This window comes from Melanerpes formicivorus, unplaced genomic scaffold, assembly GCF_026170545.1.
Source record: "Melanerpes formicivorus ecotype bairdi unplaced genomic scaffold, bMelFor1.0.p_v2 SCAF_11, whole genome shotgun sequence".
Lineage (NCBI taxonomy): Eukaryota > Metazoa > Chordata > Aves > Piciformes > Picidae > Melanerpes > Melanerpes formicivorus.
In genome coordinates, this window is record NW_027142363.1 from 21,585,697 (window position 1) to 21,610,077 (window position 24,381).

Sequence of the window (24,381 nt, forward strand, 5' to 3'; positions counted from 1 at the left end):
GTTGCAAGATTTAGTCCAGCCTTAACAGTATTTCCTGTTGTTTTCCCACATCTCATGAGTGTATTCCAGCTAGTTTATGAATTTATGTAAATTCTATTGTTTAAAGCAAAAGAAAAAAGAGAAAAATTGTCAAAATACCTTCAGATATCTTCCATTATATTCTTTGTTGCTCTGCTGTGTTTCTGTCTCTCCCTATATTTTATTATTAAGAAGGTCTGCTTTTACTTTTATGATGTGAAGTCTGTCAAAACAATGCATTAAATAATTCTGAATCATTATTATCCAATACTAAATCTGTTGCTTTCTTCTTTTTTTTTCCCCCTCTCTTTCCTCTTTCCCTCAAATGGTCCAGGACTGAAACCTATTGGCTGAATATTTTGCACTCGTGGTTGAAATGTTCTTTTTGTCCTCCTACTCAGAACTCATCAAACCATCGTGTTCGCTGCTCAAAGACTTCGACAAAGGGGCTTGCCTGTGACCCTTCCAGGGGTCTGAATGGCACAGGAATGATCCACACACTGACTGGCTCTTTCAGTTGGTGGTGAGAAAATGGTCTGGAGCAGCATGAGGTATGGGCATCAAGTTTGAGAAGGACAAGAATGATGGAACTATTTTAGAAATCATCCTATCCAAGGCCTCAGTACTCCATAGCTAGCACAAAGAATTTTTTTGGGTAGTTATATGGGATCAGATGTAGCCTGCAGCCTGGAAAAAAAAATATGCAAGGGGTTGCTTTAAGCCTGAGGAGAGCAGCCCTGAGGGCAAAGACTTGGGGGTGCTGGTGGATGAGAAGCTGAACATGAGCAGACAGTGTGAGCTTGCAACCCAGAAGGCAAATCACATCCTGGGCTGCATCGAAAGATGTGTTGCCAGCAGATCCAGAGAGGTGATTCTGACATTTTGCTCTGGTGAGTCCTCACCTGGAGTCAGTACTTCCATGTCTGCTTCCATGTCTGGAGCTCTCAATATAGGGACCTGTTAGAGAGGGTCCAGAGGAGGGATGTGAAAATGATCAGGGGGTTGGAGCACCTCTGCTACAAGGATAGGCTGAGGGTTGTTTGCCTGGAGAAGAGGAGGTTCTGGGGAAACCTAATAGCAGACTTCCAGTACCTGAAGGGGGCTACAAGAAGGATGCAGAGAGACTGTCTGCAAGGGTCTGTGGTGACAGGATGAGAGGCAATGGTTTAAAACTAGAGAAGGGCAGATTTAGACTGGATGTTAGGAACAAGTTATTTCCTATGAGGGTGGTGGAACACCGGAACAGGTTGTCCAGGGAAGTGGTTAAGGCCCCATCCCTGGAGAGATTCAATGTGAGGCTTGACAGGGTTCTGGGCAGCCTGATCTAGTTGAGGACGTCCCTGCTGACTGCAGAGGGGGTTGGACTAGATGATATTTGGAGATCCTTTCCGGTCCAGACCATTCTATAATTCTATGATTCTATAACAATTGCTCTGCAGGCTGTGGGATTAATCTATGTTGATTAGTTCGGGTTGTGTGATCAGTTGGACTTGATGATCTTGGAGGTCTCTTCCAACCTGGTTGATTCTGTGATTCTGTGATTTAGTGGTCTTAACAAGCACAACTGGCCTGGCAGCTGTGGAGAACTGTTGTTGGAAAGCCGTTATTCTTGCCCTTTCCAACCAAGCAAAATCCTATCCTTTTTCAGCAGGAATGTCTGTGGTAGATGAAGCAGCAGCTGTGGGCCAGAAAGTGGATCTTGACCTTTCTGTTAGTGAAAAATGATTTGAATTATGCTTACTTTAAGTTTCTGACAATGAGCTTCAGCCCAGCAAGAACAAAGTGGACCTGATCTAGTGGAAAGTGTCCCTGCCCATGGCAGGGGTGTTGGAACCAAATGATCCTTGAGGTCTCTTCCAGCAATGACAATTCTATTATTCTATGAGTGGTTTTAAGAAGGAAAGCAAAATATAGTAAGTTTATTTAAAATTGAGTACCCCACACATAGTCAAATATCTCTTTGTCTTACAAAACTCAAAAGGATGCTGTGATTAGGTAGGTTGGATTGGTTGATAGGTTGGACGCAATGATCTTGAAAGTCTCTTCCTACCTGGTATATTCTCTATTCTATTCTATTCTATTCTATTCTATTCTATTCTATTCTATTCTATTCTATTCTATCCTCTGACCCTGGTGATCTCATAAAGTCACAGAGTTGATAGAGTTGGAAGGGACCTCAAGGATCATTTAGTTCCAACCCCCCTGCCATGGGCAGGGACCCCTCACACTGAATCAGGTTGACCAGATCTGCAACTCATTGGTGTCCATTTGTCTAGACCCTGCGTACAATGACACATTTCATAGAATCATAGAATCAACGAGGTTGGAAAAGACCTCAGAGATCATCAAGTCCAACCTATTACCTAATACCTAACACCTCATGACTAACTAAACCACGGCTTAAAGTGTCACATAATTTTTTGAACACTTCCAGAGACAGGGACTCCACCACCTCCCTGGGCAGCACATTCCAATGGCCAATTACTCTTTCTGTAAAGAACCTTCTTCTCACTTTGAGCCTAAACTTCCACTGGTGCAGCTTGACACTGCGTCCTCTTGTTCTGTCACTGAAGGTTGGAAAGAAGCAAAGGGAGGTGGTAGAAGCCCCATTCATGGAGGTTTTTAATGCCAGACTGGATGTGGCTCTGGTCAACCTGATTTAGTGTGAGGGGTCCCTGCCCATGGCAGGGGGGTTGGAACTAGATGATGCTTGATGTCCCTTCCAACCCTAATAATTCTATGATTCTAAAAGAAAAAAAGCAGGAGGTAGAGCTGTTGCCAAACATGTGGGGAAACCTCCAACTCTCATGTATAGTTCAGTAGCCTTTTTACCACCTGTGTTTTACTGAAGCTTGAATCATCAAGCTGCCTGAAATGCTTGCCCAGGCTATACTGTTGTCCTGTGTGACCATCAGATGTGTTGGGTGATTGATGACTGTTCAAAGTCTTTCTGTAAACTGGCCTTGTATCCTGGGTACTAGAAGGAATAAGTTTGACAGTTACTGTGATTTTTAGAACAGTATTCCTTGTCAGCAGTCAGACCCCTGCAGATTGCTTTCTGATCCTAGGGAACAGCATGCCAAATATATTGTTTTATGAGCATCCTTCCACCTTCCCAATTCCAGAAGTTTCTGGGGAGTGTGAAGCTCATGATCAGAGCATTAATATAGCCCATAAATTGTGCTGATGGCAGTACAGCACTTGAGCATTCCTGGGGGAGAAGGTTTTACAGCCTTTGCCAAAATCCTTTGCTCTGCATCAGGCATGATACTTGCTGTAATGACCATAGCTTGATTCCAAGTTACAATCTACTGTTAGCTGCCATTCTGTTATCAGGACACATTCACTTTTATTTAATTTATAACAGGGCTCAGAGGCTAACTGTTAGGAGGACAACACGAACCTCAGCAGGTCAGCATTCAACAACTTCTTGTGGATTCTGGGCAAGCCCCTGCAGGCTGCATCTGCAACTCAGGCATGCTGGTCATTAGCCTGCCCTGAGCACTGGTGCAGTCGGTTGAACTTACTCCCCCAAAATAAAATTGCCAGACCAGCTCAGTTGAAAGCAAATTAAGCTATATTTACAAGCAAAACTGCAAACTAGAGATATGAAATGCAATGAATATGTACAAAATAGACAATATTTACATATATTTACAATTTATAAACAGCACAAGAATCCCCCTGGACAAAACCAGTGGGTTACCAACAGCCTCCCTCTCCCTGCTCCCTTCCCCCTCAACCCAAAGAGAGAGAGAGAAGAGCAGATGGTAGTTTGTTAGTACTTAGCCACAACAAAGAAACACAGCCAAGGTTAACAAGCCAGCAGAAGCACCAGTTAGAGTGAAGAAGATAATATAAGAAAAAGTTAGTTTGCACAAGGGCAACAAGACTGGGGAGAGGTCTTGAGCACAAGCCCTGTGAGGAGAGGCTGAGGGAGCTGCAGGTGTTTAACCTGGAGGAGGCTCAGGGGAGACCATATTGCTCTCCACAACTACCTGAAAGGAGGCTGTAGCCAGGTGGGGGTTGGTCTTTTCTCCCAGGCAACCAGCAAGAGAACAAGAGGACACAGTCTCAAGCTGTGCCAGGGGAAGTTTAGGCTCAAAGTGAGGAGAAAGTTCTTCACAGAAAGAGTAATTTTCCATTGGAATGTGCTGCCCAGGGAGGCAGTGGAGTCCCTGTCCCTGGAGGTGTTAAAAAGAGTATTAGATGTGACACTTGAAGCCAAGATTAATTAGCCATGAGGTGTTAGGTGTTAGGTATTAGGTAAAAGGTTGGACTTGATGATCTCTGAGGTCTTTTCCAACCTCGTTGATTCTATGATTCTATGTTAGTTTTCAGACCAATGGGATTATTTAGACCTTATAATTATTTTTCCTTTCACATGCAATGGTAATTTATTTACATTCTACCCCTTTCTTACTCAATCTGAGGAAAATTTTCCTAGGCACAGCCTAAAATTACCACAACTGGTTTCATCCTGCTGCAATTTTTTTTTCTGCCATCTGAATCAAAACTACCCAAGATGAAAGGGTTAAGCTCATTAGTACTCTGTGCCAAAACAACTGTCTTTTATAGTCTTGTCTTTATGAAGCAATCCAAAATCCTCTGAATGTTGAGCAAGAACATGTTGGAAGCAATGCTCCATGTGTGCCTTGCTCTCATTAAGTGTGAGACTCCAGAAAACCTCAGAGAATGAGCTTGAAGGATCATTGAACAGACCTGGTTTATCTGTCCTAATGTAATGTATGCAATCAAAATGTGTGCCTAAGATTTCTCCACCTGACAAAGGAGAGTTAAACACCTGATCATGAGATCTGAAAGAGGCAACCCGCACAACTATTGTTTTCTGTCCTGGTTTTGGACCATGAGCTACTCAAGAAGATGGACAGGGACAACCTATCCATCCCCATGTGACTTTCTATCTTTTTAGAGAGAATCCAATGGAGAGCCATCCAATGGATGATTAGGGGACTTGAGCATCTCCCCTAGGAAGAGAGACCGAGATCCCCGGGGCAATTTACTCTTGAGAAGAGAAGACTGAGAGGGGATGTCATCAATGTGTATAAATATCTGAGGGGTCAGTGTCAAGCAGAGGCGGCCAAGCTCTTTTCATTGGTGCACAACAATAAGACAAGAAACAATGTATTGAAGCTTGAACATAGAAGATTTCACTCAACATGAGGAGAAACTTCTTTATAGTGAGGGTGATGGATCACTGGAACAGGCTGCCCAGAGAGGTTGTGGAGTCTCCTTCTCTGTAGACTTTCATAACCCGCCTGAATGCATTCCTGTGTGGACTAACCTAAGGGATTCTGCTTTGGCAGGGGATTGGACCTGATGATCTCTGGAGGTGCCTTCCAACCTCTAGTGTACTGTGATACTGAGATTTTTTCTTTGTGGTTTTCTTAAAGGTACCTGAGCCTCAAACCCACCACATTATGTTTGACAGGGGCAATGGAAAAAATGTAAAGAAGTCCTATTAGAAGGAGCCATAATCCAGAGCTACTCCATAACTGAGTGTATAAAACTATATTCACTTTGATTTTTCATTTAATTCTTCCAGTGGAAAGAAATTATTTAGATGAGACATAGATGGCTCTTGCTCTGAAGACAAAAGAAATATTCTTATATTTCATAGTTTCCATGTAATGTCTTAAATACAAAGTGGGAAGAACAATAACTTGCTTAGCTCACACTGATAGAATATGATAGATAAAGGATCCTGGGGTGCTCCCAACCCAAAATAATGAGAATTTAGAAAGAAAGTCCCTTAGGCAGAGATGGTAGTATTCATCACACTGGGGGCCCAGTGTGCTGGGTACTGTGCAAAGATGTAGCAAATGACATTTTGTCCCCCAAGTCCCCACTTATTGTCCTCTAGCAGCTCTTAAGTGCAAGTCCAGTAGCCTGTTTGCATACTCTGTGATTGGTATCAATGTTTGCATTAGTATTCAAAAAACAACAAAGGGTGTGTTAAAAATAGCAGAGATGAGAGAAAGAGGGCAATTACTTGGTTGTGTGAATAGGAAGGATAATATTAAGTTACTGTGTAATTAAGGTTAGATCAAGGTGAAATGAAGACAGCAAACAAGGCAAGGAAGGAAAGGTTACTTATTCTGGACCTAAGCCTATCCCTACTGAATTTAATGAGAGGTTTACACTGACCTCTGTGAAAGTGAGGAGGTGTAGACTTCAGGCTAATTTAGAGACATATTCATAAGGCAGTTTAGTGAAACTTGATAATGTGTAATAGAGAAAGAAATGCCAGGCAAATAAATAAATAAATAAATGGGAACTTACTGAACTGAGCTCATCGTGGTTTGATGGGAGCTGCTCCCTCACATCACAACTGTGTGCTTATTATGAGAGGTGAAATGCAGGAGCTTGTTCCATGTTAGATTATTTATTTATGGGCTTTCTTTAGGGCAAATCGTTTCCAAAAGGTCTGAACCTGGATATGTTCTGCTACTGGTCAATCTCAGCCTGCAAGGCTGCTTACCAGCAGGATACCAGTGCTGTTTTCATGCTTGACTGGGAAATATTAGTGGCTTAAATTCCATCTTGTTTGCAGCTATCAGAAAATGCTGCTTTCTTTTACTGAACAGGCATGGAAACTATCGATTTCCCTTCTGTGCTTGCAGGAACATTCGTTGGGGGGCTGTTGGGACTGCCTGAAATAGTTGAAGAAAATCACTTGTGAGACAGAGAAGGAATCTAATTAAATCTTCAGCAAGCAAAAAGACTTAAATTATGAAAGATTGTGGTAAATTACTCAGATAACAAATAGGTGTCTTGGAAATTGAAGTGCAAATTAGGTTATCTAATTTTTCAGTGCAATCCTAAACAATTCTATTAATCTGATTTCTGTCTTGTGATAATATTTCATGGCTCATCAGGAGCTTGCTGAGACATCTTAATGACAGCTGGAAACAATGGTAATATAAAGCTTTTGTTTCCAGGTAAGGTGATGAGGATTTTCCTAAGAAAAGGACCTTAAAAAATGATGATACTTTCATGTGTTGTTATGTTCATAGTAGCAATGAACATAGCTCTCTATATGTGCTGTGGAATAGAGCATCTTATGATAATTTAGACAACCAAGTCTGATCCCTTTCCCTTGTGGTAGTTTTAGGCTGTGGCTAGAAAATTTTCCACAGACCTTGAACAGAAGGTGGTAGAATGTAAATAAATCACCACTGGATGTAAAAAAGGAAAACCATGATAAATTCTAAATAATCCCATTGGAGAGATACTAAGATAAAAGTTAGTTTGGTACATTAACTTTCTCTCTTTTCACTCTCTCTGCTCTGGCTGGTGCTACTGCTGGCTTTGCTAACCTAGGCTGTGTTCTTTGTTGTGGTTAAGGACTAACAGCAACTCTCTGCTCTTGTCCTGTGTACAGGGGGAAACGAGCAGGGAGCAGCTATTAGCAGCTCCCTGGTCTGCCCAGGATGGTTCTTGTGCTGTTTATAATTAGTGTGCATATATATATTATTATTATTTTATATATTTTTCTATATATATAAATTTATATTGATATTTATATACATTATAATATGTAATATACATAATATTATATATTAATATAATATATTTTTATATATATATAATTTTGTACATATTAATTGAATTTAATTTCATATTTAGATTGTAGTTTTGCTTGTAAATAGAGCTTCATTTGCTTTCCAACTGAGCTGGCCTGGCAATTTTTTGTTGGGGGGGAATTTTCAACCCGCCACATCCCTTCATGCATGTTGTCAACATTGCCTCCTCATGCAGGGCTGCACTGAGAAACAGGGGCAGTTACAATGCACAGGAGCAATCACAGAACCACAAAATACATCTGGTTGGAAAAGACATCAAAGATCATTCAGTCCAACCCCTGACCCAGCACTGAAAGGTCAGCACCAAACAGAATACTCAAGATATGGCCTCACCAGTACTGATGATCAGGGGGAGAATCAACTTTTTGCTCCTGCTGGCCATAGTGTTTGTAATCCAAGCCAGGATGCCACCTGAGCACTGCTGACTCAGTTGACTGTCAGCCAATATATCAGGTAGGTTTCTTCTGGAGCAAACAGCAGTGCTTTTGTCTCTAGAGTGGAGCTGTCTGCCATACATGTTATGTTCTAGTACCAGTCTGACTTTCTCACTTTATTCCCCTTCTCCCTGAACATACTCTGAGCATCTCTCTTGAGCTCTTGATGTTATTTTACTACGGTTCAGAACTGCAGATGAGAAAGTCAGTAGGAGGAGGAGAGGAGAGAGCACCTACCTACTGCTCAGAAGCCTTTACTTGCATCTTTTGTAAAGTACTGGGTCAGATTCCCAGTAGTCCTCTTTGTACTCATGAAAGATCACTCCCTTGGAGTGAGTACACATTGCAGTCACCAGTGCTTTGATTTTCTTGTACATACACAGCCTTCACTATCTTTCAACACTAATTCTGCAGTGAGAAAAATGCATATTGCTCACTACAGTCTGTAAGTTATCTCATTCCACCTGACTGCACACTGATATTCTGCAACTTTATTTTACAATATGCAGGATTTCTTGCCTCCCCCTCCATTCATTAAAGCATGATTTTAAATCTAGGAGTAACTGGGAGAGCTGTTGTGAAATTATGAGAGGCTTTTATTTCTATCAATTTCCAGAGCACCTTGCTACAACTCATTTTGTGGTTAGGAGTGTATATAGCAGCAGAGACAAATGAAGAAACAAATGTAGTTCTGATTTAAAACAAATAGTTTTCCAGCAACAGTGCACGTCTGACAGAGGAGGGAGATATTAATTCTTTTGGAGGGTGACTTCAACCTCCAGATTATTTCAGCATGGTTTTGGATCTGATCTCCCTATTTTTCTTGCTTTTCCTCTAATAAAATAATCAATGAAGACAATGAGGTTGTGACCTTTCAAAGCAGACTACTGCATTTTACATGAAGTGGATGAAGTAGGGCCTCCCTGGTAGGTACAGTAAAGTGCAGCAAATCAGATCCCAGTCCTGTCTAGCTATAACAACATTTTGCCAGTTCCAGACAAAAAATTTACATTTCATAGAATCATAGAATTGTTAGGGTTGGAAGGGACCTCAAGGATCATCTAGTTCCAACCCTCCTGCCATGGGCAGGGACACCTTACACTAGATCAGGTTGCTCAAAGTCACATCCAGCCTGGCCTTAAAAACCTCCAGGGATGGGGCTTCTATCACCTCTCTGGGCAACATGTTCCAGTGTCTCACCACTCTCACAGGGAAGAACTTCTTTCTTACATCCAATCTGAATCTACCAATTTCTATTTTTGTTCCATCCCCCCCAAGTCCTATCATTACCTGCACCCTAAAAAATCCCTTGCCAGCTTTCTTGTAGGCCTCCTTATTTGTTTGCTTCCAATAGCTGTTGGCTTGTCATATGGCATTTTTAAGCTCAGAAAAAGCAGACCATCTTAAGAACCTGATGGAAACCAGTTCAGATATATTACAGAAACAGCTCTTCCTTTGCTCTTCCTATCAACCCCTGACTGCTCCCTACCTTACCCTCATTTGAGCTGTACTCTGCAGAGCCTCAGTAGGAGAGCTGGGAAAAAAAGGCCTTCCCTTTAGCATCAAGCTGTGAAAATAGAGCTTTTCCTGTTTTGACCCTAATTCTAACAGACTACATATTGTCCATTAAGGTGACAATGTCTAGTCACAGGAACCAGTCTAGTGGCCCCTGTAATATGTACCTGCACAGTGAAATTGCCCTACAACATCACCAAAATAATGAGTTTTCCTGACCTGCTGTACATTACTAATGAAATAAACTCTCCCTTCACTGGTGACTTAATAGATTTTCTGCTTTGTGTTAGTTGTAATCCTTATTTAACACCAGCAAAGAGAATTCCTTTTGTTCCTAGATCCAAAACATGGACATTGTACTCCTGTGACATTGCCAACATGATAGTTCTCATGTGCTGGAGTGTGTCCAGAGAAGGGCCACGAGGATGATCAGAGGGCTGGAGCACCTCTCCTATGAGGACAGACTGAGAAGTTGGGGCTGTTCAGTCTGGAGAAGAGAAGGCTCTGAGGAGACCTAATTGTGGCCTTCCAGTATCTGAAGGGGGCCTACGAGAAAGCTGGGGAGGGACTTTTTAGGGTGTCAGGGAGTGATAGGACTAGGAAGAATGGAACAAAAATAGAAATGGGTAGATTCAGATTGGATGTTAGGAAGAAATTCTTCCCCCTGAGGGTGGTGAGACACTGGAACAGGTTGCCCAGGGAGGTGGTGGAAGCCTCACCCCTGGAGGTTTTTAAGGCCAGACTGGATGTGTCTCTGAGCAACCTGATCTAGTGTGAGGTGTCCCTGCCAATGGCAGGAGGGTTGGAACTAGATAATCCTTGAAGTCTTTTCCAACCATGACAATTCTATGATTCTATGTTCCTGCATCAGTAGTTTTAAATTAAGACTCTGAATCTTCAAAATGCCATTTTGTAATGTGACAGGGATGATGCCCTTACACATTGGTAGAAATGGTAGCCTACATGCTCTGTGCAAGAAATCCACATTTAAGACACAAAATATGCTCAGGAAGGAAGGAATCATGAAAGACAGCAGTCAGAGACATTAGAAATCTGAAGAGATGAATTCTAGCAGAGCAGTAGGAAGCATATCTGTCAAAGGCAGTTGTTCCCTCAGCATTCTATTACAAGGGAAAATTAAACCCCCTGATTATCTGCATTCAATCTATACCATTAGAATGATGATAAGATTAATGCTCAAAGCTGTGTTTCTGTCTCAGGGGTCCCCTGATAGATGCAGCTGTCTGACATAATCTCCAACTGCCTGAAATATGATTCCCTGGCTGCTTCATGCATGTGCTGCTCCACTTACTGAGTTGTGCATGATGCAGGCATCTGTTCCTTACTTGTTTAAAAACCATGCAGGAATAATTTAATCCCTATTAATGATATCAGCCTATGGTCCCAAAGTGAACACTGAAGCGATAATTCAGTTTCAGGGCTCTGCTGCTCTTTAGAAGCCAAGGGAATGAAAGAAGGCTCATTCAACTGAATCACTATCTCACTCTTTTAAACATTGTGTAATTGATCTGCACTAGACTTTCTGAAATGTTCATTAGTTTTGGTGCTGTTAAAAGCTTTGCCTTGCTTTGTGGTCATTGTTCATTCAGTTATTTAGGATCATTCCTCTCTATTCATTATTGGTGCTGATTAGCAGGGCCTGCTTAGGAAAAGGAAGAGGCTTTCTTCAGCCATTAGTCCTTTCTGTTATCCATTTATTCTGATTGTTTTTTGCTTGTGGTGTGAATTAGGCTTGTTTTCTCCTGTATGTTTTGGTTTTGTTTTTGACTGGGTGGTGTGTTGTTGTTTTTTTTTTGTGTGTGTGTTTTTACTGTTGTGGGGTTTTGTTTGGTTGTTTGTTTTTTTGTTTTCTTTTTGTCTTGTAGGAGGCTATTTGGCTGCACTTTTTCATGCCCGGTGTGGGACACAGATGAGAGCAGAACAAATGCTGTAACATACATGAAAAATTAAGATGGTTGGCAGAAATGTGTATTTGGAGCTACATCAACCCAAGCAGAGTAGGCAATTGCTTAGCCAAGTCCTGAGGCTCAAAAGGATTGGGCAGGAGAGTGCTCACTTAATGAAATAAATATCTCACATTCACTCACTATCTCCATACCTTTGTATTTCATTGCCTGAGTCCCATGGGCATGGGTTACCTGTGCCTGTGCACTTTGTGTAGCACTCCTCTTTTGGAGCACAATGTGCTGGCCAGGTGTGGGTTACTTGGCATTTGGAGCCATGTTAGCACTGGGCATGCATCTGGTGGGAAGCTGGCTCCAGTTTGCTGCTGCATGTTCAGCTCCTGATAGAGAATAAGCAGCAGTCAATTGTAAAGTAATGTTGGAATGGGGAATACAGCACAAAGTTTCCCCTGTATCATTATGGCAATACTTCATTTTGTTTCCTTTTTTAATAATTTTAAACATTTTTTCCCCTTCTGGTTAAAGAAATGTGAAAACTTTGCTTGGTTTGTTTAATTGTACAGACCACCCTTAGAAAAATGAACCCAGCTCACAACTGATTTAGGAGCTTTTCTTTGTTTAAGTTGATAGGATGTAGTGTCAGGGCACCAAGAGGTACTCAAGCTTTGAATCCCAGTGGCTTGGATGGGAGAAGCTTCAGTTAAGCTACTTTAAGGTAGATTTTCAGAAGGCATTTTAGATGGCTAAATTTGCCAATAGTTTCCTGTTGGTTTCTGCAGCAGACACTGTGAAAAAAATCTTCTGCACCACTTAATTCTCATTGATATGTGTATTAAACACTTACTTTCAAAAATCTGCTTTGAAGCCCTTTTGAAGATGTTATCCCAACAGAGTGTGAATGTTACCACCTGTGGGCTGTAGCTTAAGAGTTTTAAATACATGATGGACTTTAGGCTCCTTCTGTGAAGGTGCGGGGTTTGACTGTTGTCACAGATGTGTTGGTGTGGTAGTTTAGAGACTAGGTGCCTTTAAGAAACAGGAAGTACAGACCTCTAGAGGCTAGAGAGGTCCAGGAGGTGGTCTGGAAAAGTGTAATCTTTTGTATTTCATTCCTATAACTCCTGCATCCCTATAAACCCAAGCATTTCTGCTCATTCTCCCTTTTCCCCTCCCTCTCTCCTCTAAGGATGGATGTACAGGCTGCTATCTCCTGTGGGGGAGGCCTGATGTTGGCCTTGGCAATGCTGCCAAGAGGTCTGGAGTGGCCTGGGGTGGCCAAGCTGAATTTTTGCTGTGTCACAATGGTGTGGTATGGAGGGTAGAGAGGACTGGGAAGGGAGGGCATGAAGGCTTGGGATAGTTTGCCTGGTTTTAAGGGAGGTTTATGTGAACCTTTGGCTTAATGAGCTTCTGTGTTAAGCCTAGACTATGGATTTTGTGTATATTCATATACTTTGTACTGTGCTGTGTAGTTATGAATCTAAACTTTTCAATCCCATTCAATTCTTTGTGTGAGCTATTTTCTTCTGCCTGCTTTGGAAGAGGTAAAAGTGCATCTGTCTTGTTCTAAAGCAAAGCAACTGGGGATCTGTTTCAGTCTGTCTGGTTTTGTCTTCCTAAGGTGTATGTGCTGTTAGGGAGGGAAGGGGATAACTGGTTGCACAGGGGAAGTGCATTTGTTCCTATGTGTGAATGATTATTCATAGAATATTTTTGCTTGGTTGGCCAGCTCTGTGAAGTATCCACCCACATGTAATAAGCAGACTTATGAAGTGTCACAAAATTCAGGGCTGGAATACTTAACACACTGAAGGCTTGGTTTGGATTTCCTTTAATAACACAATGCCTTCAAAGTCAACCAGCAAGAACCCCACAGGTTTGGATCTGATGCCAGTGTGGAAGACACAAACTAAAAACCTCTGATGTACTGGGTATGAAAACCACAAGAAATGTGCAAAAGACAATGCACATGAATGATTTAAAAGGTCATTATCTTTGGTTTTGTGTCATTTCTGAAGGCACATGCATTTGGGTAGATTAACATGAGTGAGAGTCTTTCCTTTAGGAGCAAATTTGACCTTATGTTTTCAGCAATTCTGAGGCAAAAACTCCCATTTTCTTCCTATTGCTTTTTGGGGAAAAAGAAAACCTCCCCCTCATCTCCTACTTCAAGATCCTCTTGCTGCTGTGCCTTGTAACTATCAATCTTCATTTGCTTTGCTGTGCAAAAAAAATTAACCTTCCAGGAGGGCACTTTTGAAAAGTGCAGTGTAATTCCTTACTGCCATTGACACTTGTTGAACTGTGGCTGGTTACATGGGGTAGGAAATGCTGATAGTGTCTGCACTTCATCTTCATATCAATGAGAGCCTGATGATCAATTTACTTTCTTGTCAAATACATTCTTTAATGAGCTGCATTTTGTGTGGTTGACTATTCTGTTAAAATCAATTTAATTAACCATCAAGATCTGACAGAACACATTCAGGCAATGTCATTCATTTCAAAAGAATAATAATTTCAATCAAAGACAAGTTGCCAACCATTCTAATGAGGTATCTCAACATTAGCAGGATTTCATGTTAATGATTAAAATGAGGTATTTCAGGGTTTCTAACAAATTATGATTATAAACCAGATATTGCATTAATACCAGGGTACACTGTCACTATTTATTCACTAAGCCATCAGTGTTTAAAACAGATTCTTCCAAGCTCCTGCATGAGTAAGTTGGTGGGGAAAAGAGAGAAACAAATTATCCCCCACTCAGCTTGTCATTCAGGAGATTGTAGCACTCAGTTACTGCACAAAGGCAGGTGACAGCCTTACCGCACATCCCATGCTTTGTGGGGTGCAGGTTCCCTATGGACAAATAACCAGTGGTGTATGCAGCTCACTGGAGTTTATGTTGCTGTACTGTGCTATCTCTCCATATTATTATAGTGGGAAGCTGAATATCAGCAGGATCTATTACAATCCTGGATGACTTAAATACTTCTTGACTTTCCATGGGATTTTAAATTCAGGATGAAGGAGAGGGAGACACAGTGTGTAAGAGAAACACAGAAAGAAAGGGAGAGGATTACACATAAGCAGCCTTCATGACAAAAGAGTAGCAATTAGTTTCAGTGAAATCCCATAATAGTTTTGTGATTCCCTCCCCCCCCACACTTTGCAGGAAGCCAAGTGGCAGACAGATAAACCAAATTGCTTTACTCAGGGCAATTAGCAAGCTCCTACAAGGTACTGCCTGTGTTTCCCCACGACTGCAAAGACCATGCCCTATTTTTACAATAACATTATGTTCCTGAAAACCTCATCCATTTTAAACTTAGCATTGTGTATACATAGAGCCACTACAGCTCTCTGAGCATTGTAGCAGAGGGCCCAAGAGATAATGAGTTCCATGACCGTATTGAGGGGAGAGGGAATTTGGATCCTTGCTCACTCGTCTGAAATAAACCTGCGGTGTTACTCTTGTGTGTAGGACTCTGTTAGATGTAGTACAAGGAAAACATTTGGGGTTTCTTGGCCTGAATTCTTGTGCTGTGCTAGGAGGTTTTAGTGACATTGTGGACTGCAGATTTAAGTGTTCAGACTTCCATGGCTGATTCCTGATATTGACCCCATTAGAAAGGCAAAAAACCCAAAAGATTTCTTGGCAAAAGAATATAAAGTTTATAAACTAATCAGAAATGGCTATGAAAAATCCCTGTGTGTGTATATATATATATATATAATTGGGATTGAAAATGTTTTTTAAGTTTGTGTTTCAAGAAGAATCATAGAATCATAGAATTATAGAATCGTAGAGTCACAGAATCATAGAATCATAGAATGGTCCCAGCCAGAAGGAAACTCCAAAGGTCATCCAGTCCAACCTCCCTGCAGTCATCAGGGACATCCATCCTCAACTAGATCAGGTTGCCCAGGACCTTGTTGAGCCCTACCTTGAATATCCCTAGGGAAGGGGCCTCAACCAGCTCCCTGGACAACCTGTTTCAGTGTTCCACCACCCTCATAGTAAAGAACTTGTTTGTAATATCCAATCTAAATCTGCCTTTATCTAGTTTGAAGCCATTGTCCCTTGTCCTGTCAATTTAGGCCTTTGTAAACAGACACCTGTCCTGAAAAATTAAAGACTGGCTTCATATAAGAGTGATTTGACCACTGCAGTAAACAAATAACTGAACACTGATGGTACAGAAAAATCACTGTTTTGAAATAGCTATATTGAACAGCACCCCTTACTATATGGTCAGCATCATTTTCTGGCTGTGTTTTAATGAAAATTATGCAAAATACAAAGATAATCACATTTGCAAATGGGAAGCTTAATTTATTTTTTATAAGGGAAAGCCCTTCTTTTTTGTTTATTGCATTGAGACCAGGGGAATTATCCTGCTATAACATGAATAGAATAGAATAGGATAGAATGGAATAGAATAGACCAGACCAGGTTGGAAGAGACCTTCAAGATCATTGCATCCAACCTATCATCCAACACCATCTAATAAACTAAACCATGGCACCAAGCACTCCATCAAGTCTCCTTCTAAACACCCCCAATGATGGCGACTCCACCACCTCCCCAAGCAGCTCATTCCAATGGGCAATTACTCTCTCTATGAAGAATTTGTTCCTAACCTCCAGCCTAAACCTCCCCTGGTTTGAAACTAAGACTGTGCTTGAGCTTGAGACTGTGTCCTCTTGTGCCTGGGAGAAGAGACCAGCCCCCACCTGTCTACAACCTCCCTTCAGGTAGTTGTAGACAGCAATAAGGTCTCCCCTGAGTCTCCTCTTCTCCAGGCTGAGCAACCCCAGCTGCCTCAGCCTCTCCTCATAGGGCATGTGTTCCAAAACCCTCACCAACTTTGTTGCTCTTCTCTGGACACATGAAGGAACAGAGTAGGAAGTAGTTCTCTGACAAGAGCTTGCCCAAGAGCACTGTTTCTCCTGACTTACTCTGACTGGCCATGATTTTAGTTCAGAATATGAGTTTCACACCAATTCCTGCACAATTCTGAAATCCAGTCCTATGCTATAGACCACAAAGTATTAACAGTGACAATCACTTTGCATTAGAATTAGGTTTTGTTGGATTTAACATGTCCTGTTACAGAAAATTGATGGTTAAAAGAAGAGCTTATTCTTGGTTACCAGTTTTAAAGGACATCTTAGCCTCCTCCCATCTCTCACTTCTGGACCTTCTAAACCAGCTCTGTAATCTTAGATTGGCCAGCCAGTTATTTTAGACCAGAAATTAGAGCTTGTGCTGCTCAAGTGAAACCTGATGTGTGCATCCCAAAGGAGAAAGTTCACTGGTGAGAAATTGCATATTTTCATAACTTGACATAATTACTTGACATAATTATTTCTAGGTTGTACCACACCTGAATTGTGTATGATAAATAAGATCTGATGCAAAGATGCATTTATGGCGTCAAGTTGCCCCAAGGGATGTTTAGGTCAAACATTAGGGAAAAAAAATTACTAAAAAGGTCATTGGGCACTGGAATGGGCTTCCCAGGGAACTTGTGTAGCTACCATCCCTGGAGGGGTTCCCTGGAGGTGTTTAAAAGAGGGGTGGATGAGGAGATAAGGGACATGATCTAGCGGTTGTGTACAGGGATATGTTAGCTTATGGTTGCACTTTATGATCACAGGATCACAGGATGTTAGGGGTTGGAAGGAACCTCTGAAGATCATCTAGCCCAAACTCCCTGCAAGAGCAGGACTATAGAAGCTATCACAGCTCACACAGGAATGTGTCCAGATGGGTCTTGAAAGTCTCCAGAGAAGGAGACCAAGCAGAGCCTGGCTCTGTCCTCCTGACACTGCCCTTCATCTTAAGGTCTTTTCCAAACAGGCAATTCTGTGATTCTATTCCCTCTGCCAGCCAAAGTGCAGGAGACTTACTGGTCTCCTAAAACAGTAATGCCTTAATGATCCAATAATTGGGTTATTAAATGTTCAGATGTATTAGCAGCAGTCAGAAGAAGAGTTGAATTGCTTTAGTGATGACCTCTTCCCATCACTCACCTTATTTCCTACCAGTGGTTAGTGGTGGTGAGAAAAGAAAATAACATGATAGAGTCCAATGCCATGTCCATAAGCTTGACCAGACAGTAGCAGCACTCAGTCTGTTTGGATAGTGGTGGAAAGCTATGGCTGGGACTGTGATTGCAGGTGATGACTCTGGGGTGTCAGGTAATGATAGGACTAGGGGGAATGGAAAAATGTAGAAATGGGTAGATTCAGATTGGATGTTAGGAAGAAGTTCTGCCCCCTGAGGGTGGTGAGACACTGGAACAGGTTGCCCAGGGAGGTGGTGGAAGCCTCATCCCTGGAGGTTTTGAAGGCCAGGTGGGATGTGACTTTGAGCAACCTGATCTAGTGTGAGGCGTCCCTGCCCATGGCAAGGGAGTTGGAACTAGATGATGCTTGAGGTCCCTTCCAACCCTAACAATTCTATGATTCTATGAAAAAGGGCTTAAAGGAAATGTGGGTGCAACAATTAAGACTCTAATTTTTTAATGTTGTCTTCCAATGAAGCAGAATTTATTACTGATTTTATGGGGAAATTACCATGGTAATGCTACTGTTTCTCATAGAGCTGCTACTTAGTTAACACAATTACCATGGGAAAAATAGGTGTTATTTCACAAGAATTATCACATGGTTTGTTATGCCAAACCTTAACATTAGTGTTGCTTTGTCTTCTATGTTATAGACAAAGCCTGAATTCACTTGTGGCCCTTGAGAGCATTACAGAGAGCAGCTCTGTGGAGAAGGATGTGGGAGACCTGGTGGACAACAAGGTCTCTATGACACAGCAATGTGCCCTTGTGGTCAAGAAGGCTAATGGGATCCTGGGGTGCATTAAGAAGAGTGGGTCCAGCAGATCCAGGGAGCTTCTTCTCTCCCTCTACTCTGCCCTGGTGAGACCTCACCTAGAATATTGCATCCAGGCTCCCCACTTCAAGAGGCACAAGGATCTGCTGGAGAGAGTCCAACGGAGAGCTACTAGGATGACTAAGGATCTGGAGCACTGCCTGATGAGGAGAGGCTGAGGAGCCTGGGATTTCATAGTCTGGAGACCAGAAGACTGAGAGGGGATTTAATAAATATTTATAAATATCTGAGGCTGAGTGTCAAGAGGGAGGGCACAGGCTCTGCTCAGTTGCACCCAATGACAGGACAAGGGACACTGGATATAAGCTACAGCACAGGAGATTCCACCTCAACATGAGGAAGAACTTCTTCCCTGTGAGGGTCACAGAGCACTGGAACAGGGCCCAGAGAGGTTGTGGAGTCTCCTTTGGAGACTTTCAAAGCCCATCTGGATGTGTTCCTGGGCAACCTGTGTTAGATTCTATGCTTCTGCTCTGGCAGGGGGGTTGGACTCGATGATCTTTGGAGGTCTGTTCCAACCCCTAACATCCTGTGAGCCTGTGATGACTCTAACAAAACTCTGAGGCTTGTTAGTTGCTTTTCTCCACAGCATAGTTCTGCCTCGAAACAGCAGAATTTGTTCTCTAAGTCCTGGTGCTAGAGGCTAGGGGAATTTGTAAGGGGAACAGCAGAGATAAGAGCAGCATCAGAATACTCTGTGCCAAACTCCAGGCCTCTGGGATTGAAAGCATCTGTGTTTTCTTTGAGAAATAGGACACTCTCTCCTTGACTTCAGTGCAAAATACAAACAGTGTGAAAAGCACTTTAAAAAGCAAGGATCTTTACATCTTATGCACATCAAAATTGGTTTGTACATGGGAGCTGCTGGAATAGGTATTTCAGTCTAGCAGCCCTTCCATCTATTTTTCTTACAAAGTCAGGAAATCCTCCATGGTCACAGTTAGTGTTTCAAAGTCTTGGTGTTTCCTCACTGAGGACTATGCTGAAGGCTTTGCTTGCTGACACAGACCTCCAGGCTGGGTCTGAACATGGAGATACCATCCCTGGAGATATTAAAAGTGAGGCTTGACAGGGCTCTGGGCAACCTGATCTAGTTGAAGATGCCCCTGATGACTGCAGGGGGAGTTGGACTAGATGGCTTTTGGAGGTCCCTTCCAATCTAGAACATTCTATCATTCTATGATTTTATTATCATCATTAGCAATAGTTCTATCTAAAGCTAAGGGGCTACAATATGGGCTTTAAAAGATCTCTGAATTTATTTTAAGGAAGGAAAGAGAGGGAAAGAAAACAGCTTATTACAGTTTATGTGATTGTTCTACCATGTGACAGTCAAATTTGGATCCTTTTCTATAGCTTTCACCATATCAAATCTTTTATAATTGGAAGGGTGTACCTAGAAAGAAATTGGGCTCCAGGACAGCCCAACTGATTGACAACTTTGTTATCAGAAAGAAAAGAAATGTGAATAGAAACAATTTATATTCAATGTAGGAAAACATTTAAATTTTAGTTGAATAACAGCCAAAAATCCTTTGAACTGAAATGTATTCAAATGACAAGGGAGGCTTGATAGATTCTTGAGGGGTTGGGATATTCTGATCAAAATAATTTCACTGAGATATTTGTAAAGTTGCTGTGATCCAAATCACAGAATGATAGAATGTTAGGTGCTGGAAGGGACCTTGAAAGATAATCCAAACCAGTCCCCATGCCAGGGCGGGAACACCAATACCAGATCATAAAGGAGCTCATAAAGGTGCGTTTTGAATATCTCCAGAGAGGGAGACTCCACAGCCCCCCTGGGCAGCCTGTTCTGGTGTTTTGTCACCCTCATAGTGAAAAAATGTTTCCTCATGTTTCTGTGGAACATCCTATGCCTCGACTTCCACCCACTGCCCCTTGTCCTGTCATTGGGCATCACCAAGCACAGCCTGGCTCCTTCCCCGTGGCACTCACCCTTTACATATTTATAAACATGAATGAAGTCACCTCTCAGTCTCCTCTTCTCCAAGCTAAAGAGCCTCAGCTCCCCCAGTGTCTCCTCATAAGGAAGATATTTCACTGCCTTCATAATTTTTGTGGCTCTGCACTGGACTCTTTCAAGCAGTTCCTTGAGATCCTTCTTGAACTGAGGTGCCCAGAACTGGACACAATATTCCAGATGTGACCTCACCAGGGTAGAGTAGAGGAGGAGAACTTCTAACCACCCTTTCTAAAACACCCCAGAGTATTGTTCCTTCACCCCAGTCTATTATTGTATCATTATTCCTAAATAAATGTCTTTTTAATTCTCATTTCCCCCCCTATTAGCTAGTTTTACACACACAGCTAGAGAAGATGAAAGTCAAGATGCATCTTTTTTTTTTCATACTCACAGGTGACAAATGACAATGCACTCATCTGGGTCTTAGCTATTCTGTTTGCTGCCTGCAAGATGGTTTAAAATCCCTATCACCCTCTTGCAACATAATGGACTCTGCATTGCTAACAAGAAGCAGTAAAGGTAATAAAAGTATATACCAGCCAGTAAAGCAAACACGTGCTACCACTAAATACACACTAGGAGCAGATGGCCGTAATAAGACATATAGTTTGCACAGAGACTTGTACCATAGCCAGCAGGTCGAGGGAGGTGATTCACCCCCTCTACTCCACTGTGGTGAGACCCCACCTGGAGTACTGTGTCCACTTCTGGCACCCCTATTGCAGGAAGGATCTGGACATGCTGGAGCGTGTCCAGAGAAGGGCCACGAGGATGATTAGAGAGCTGGAGCTCCTCTCCTATGAGGACAGCCGGAGGGAGCTAGGGCTGTTCAGTCTGGAGAAGAGAAGGCTCTGAGGAGACCTAATTGTGGCCTTCCAGTATCTGAAGGGGGCCTACAAGAAAGCTGGGGAGGGACTTTTTAGGGTGCCATGTAGTGATAGGACTAGGGGGAGTGGGAAAAACACTAGAAATGGGTAGATTCAGATTGGATGTTAGGAAGAAGTTCTTCCCCATGAGGATGGTGAGACACTGGAACAGGTTGCCCAGGGAGGTGGTAGAAGCCCCATTCCTGAAGGTTTTTAAGGCCAGGCTGGATGTGTCTCTGGGCAACCTGATCTAGTGTGAGGCATCCTTGCCCATGGCAGGGGGATTGGAACTTCACAGCCCTTGAGGTCCCTTCCAAACCTGATAATTCTATGATTCTATAATTCTTTTTTAAAAAATAAAAAAATAAAAAACCCTTTTGGGGATTTCCCCCACTATATCCAAACAGCCTTCAGTCACCCAAGGTAGCTGTGGCTTTCCCAGGGAGGCTCAAGCTAAAGATGCTGGAACATATTCCATTAAAATGCTGCTTTGTAAAGGAAAATAAAATATTACATGAAAGGATAGAAAAGGATCTGCATAGGTCACATTTTCCCCCCCTTGCTTTAAAATAAAAGAGAGTTTCAGAGCTAAAATGTTTTAAATGAAAAGATGAACTGTTTCTGTTGGATGCAGATCTTGTGGGATTTAATTTTGTTTCACCATGTACTCTTTTTCTTTTCCTTCTTTTTTTCCCCCTGTGCATTTACACTCCTATTTAAACTACATCTCCCCTGCAGATCAGGAACTCTCCTGGGGTACACTGTGCATCGCAGAAGAGGCAGTCTGCCTGGAAACCTAAGCCTGTAGGGGAGAATGGAAATTGGAGAAGTTTGAATCAAAGCTGCTGTGAAACATTGCAGCTGAACTTTCAACTTGCATTATCTTAGCTTTGAAGACACTTACTTTTTTTCCCTAGGATGGATAGGCTATACATTCACAGTTTTAGTTTTGTGAGGCAAGAAAGTCTATAGACAGATGATAATGAAAAATCACTTCCTTAATTTTTTTTTATTGGTGGGTGTGGAGAACAAGAAAAGAAAAAAAAAAACTCCTAATCCTCTGGAAAGTTAAGAAGATTGCCAAAATCCTGCCCTGACGCTCACTTGACTTGCCTGTCCTTGTGGGATATCCCTGGCATTCCCCTTTTATCCATTTAGTCTGAGAAACAGCATCAATGTGTGACCATGAGGATCTGGGTTGAAGTAGGAGAAATTATTTTCTTCCCTTGATGTTTGATATTTCTAGTAGTTGACTGAAAACATTCATGTTTTGAAAATTAGGTTTCTTGAGTCCTAGGTTCCCAAGCAGCCATGACAGACCTCTTGTTACAGGTTTAAGGCTAATGCCCTAGTCTCCAAACTGTGGCAGCCAGTCATGAGTGGTGTCCCCCAGTGATCAGTGTTGGGCCCAATCCTATTCAATATCTTTATTAATCTGGGTGAGGGGATTGAGTCCAGCATCAGTAAGTTTGCAGATGACACGAAGCTGGGGGCAGGTGTTGATCTGTTGGAGGGTAGAAGGCCTCTCCAGAGGGACCATGGCAGGCTGGACAGATGGGCAGAGTCCAACAGGATGGCATTTAACAAGTCCAAGTGTAGGGTGCTGCACTTTGGCCACAACAACCCCATGCAGCACTGCAGGCTGGGGTCAGAGTGGCTGGAGAGCAGCCAGGCAGAAAGGGACCTGGGGTTACTGGTTGACAGTAGGCTGAACATGAGCCAGCAATGTTCAGCGGGGTCTGGATCTGTACATGGAGGGAATTGACCTGTTATCTATTTGTATACGTATATATGTATTTGTATATGTTTATTACCTTTTACAGTTACTTTATTTTTGTATTTAATCTACCTTTGTAAATATTCTCTGGAATATTCTTCTCTGGAGACTTTCAAAACCCAGCTGGATGCATTCCTGTGCAGACTACCCTAAGGGATCCTGCTTTGGCAGGGGGCTTGGACACAATGATCTCTTGAGGTCCCTTCCAACCTCTAATGTACTGTGATACTGTGATATTATTTCATTTAATTTCCAAATTCTGCATAAGTGTGGTTATTTATTCAATTCAGAGTAAATCTCCAAACTTTATGTGGTGTAAAATCAATATCCCATCCAAGGTGTTGTTAAGAACCAGGCAAGTTACATATAAGAGAAGTTTCAAAATTTTACATTGGTTTTGTCTGGTTGTAAAGGAGCTCTTACTGTTTATATCTGCTCAATCTTTTTAATTATTCAGTAGTCCTGGGGGCACCTAGAAATTAAAGGATGATTGGGAGAAATAACAACATGATGAGGACATCGGGAATACAGAGTGTTAAACTATCCTTCAGAGTGTCAGTAATTCAAATTGATTAAGGTTCATGACTAGCATTGGGAGACTGTAGAAGAAGGTTGATGCTATAGGGAAATAATATATGAGGTGTTCATGAAGGTTATTTTTGTCCTCACTTGCCATTTGATTGTCACCAGAGAAACTAAAAAGTTTTTGTTGAGTTGTTTTGCTTTTCATAGAATCAACCAGATTGGAAAAGACCTCAGAGATCATCAAATCCATCAATTCCTATTACCAAATACCTAACACCTCATGACAACTAAACCAGGGCTCCAAGTGCCACATCCAATCCTTTTTTGAACACCTTCAGGGACAGTGACTCCTGCACCTCCCTGGGCAGCTCATTCCAGGGGCCAATTACTCTTTCTGTGAAGAACTTTCTCCTCACCTCCATCCTGAACTTCCCCTGTGTCCTCTTGTTCTGGTGCTGGTTGCCTTGGAGAAGAGATCAACCGCCACCTGGCTACAACCTCCCTTCAGGTAGTTGTAGAAAGCAATAAGGTCTCCTCTGAGCCTCCTCTTCTCCAGGCTAAATTGGTATGTTTGCTTTGAGTGGGATTTTTTGTTTTGTATTTTTTTTCAGTTAAAAAAAAAAGCCTCACTAAAGACATGAACAATTTTTAAAAGGGGCAAAGGAATACCTTATATTACTTTCTAATGCTTTTAATACCCAGAAGACTCCTGCCTTGCATGCTTGCCTTGTATGAAAGGAACAACAAATAGTTCTATTTGCAGCATTGGATTTTACAAATAATCCCTGCATGTTATCTGGTCACTTTAGCTG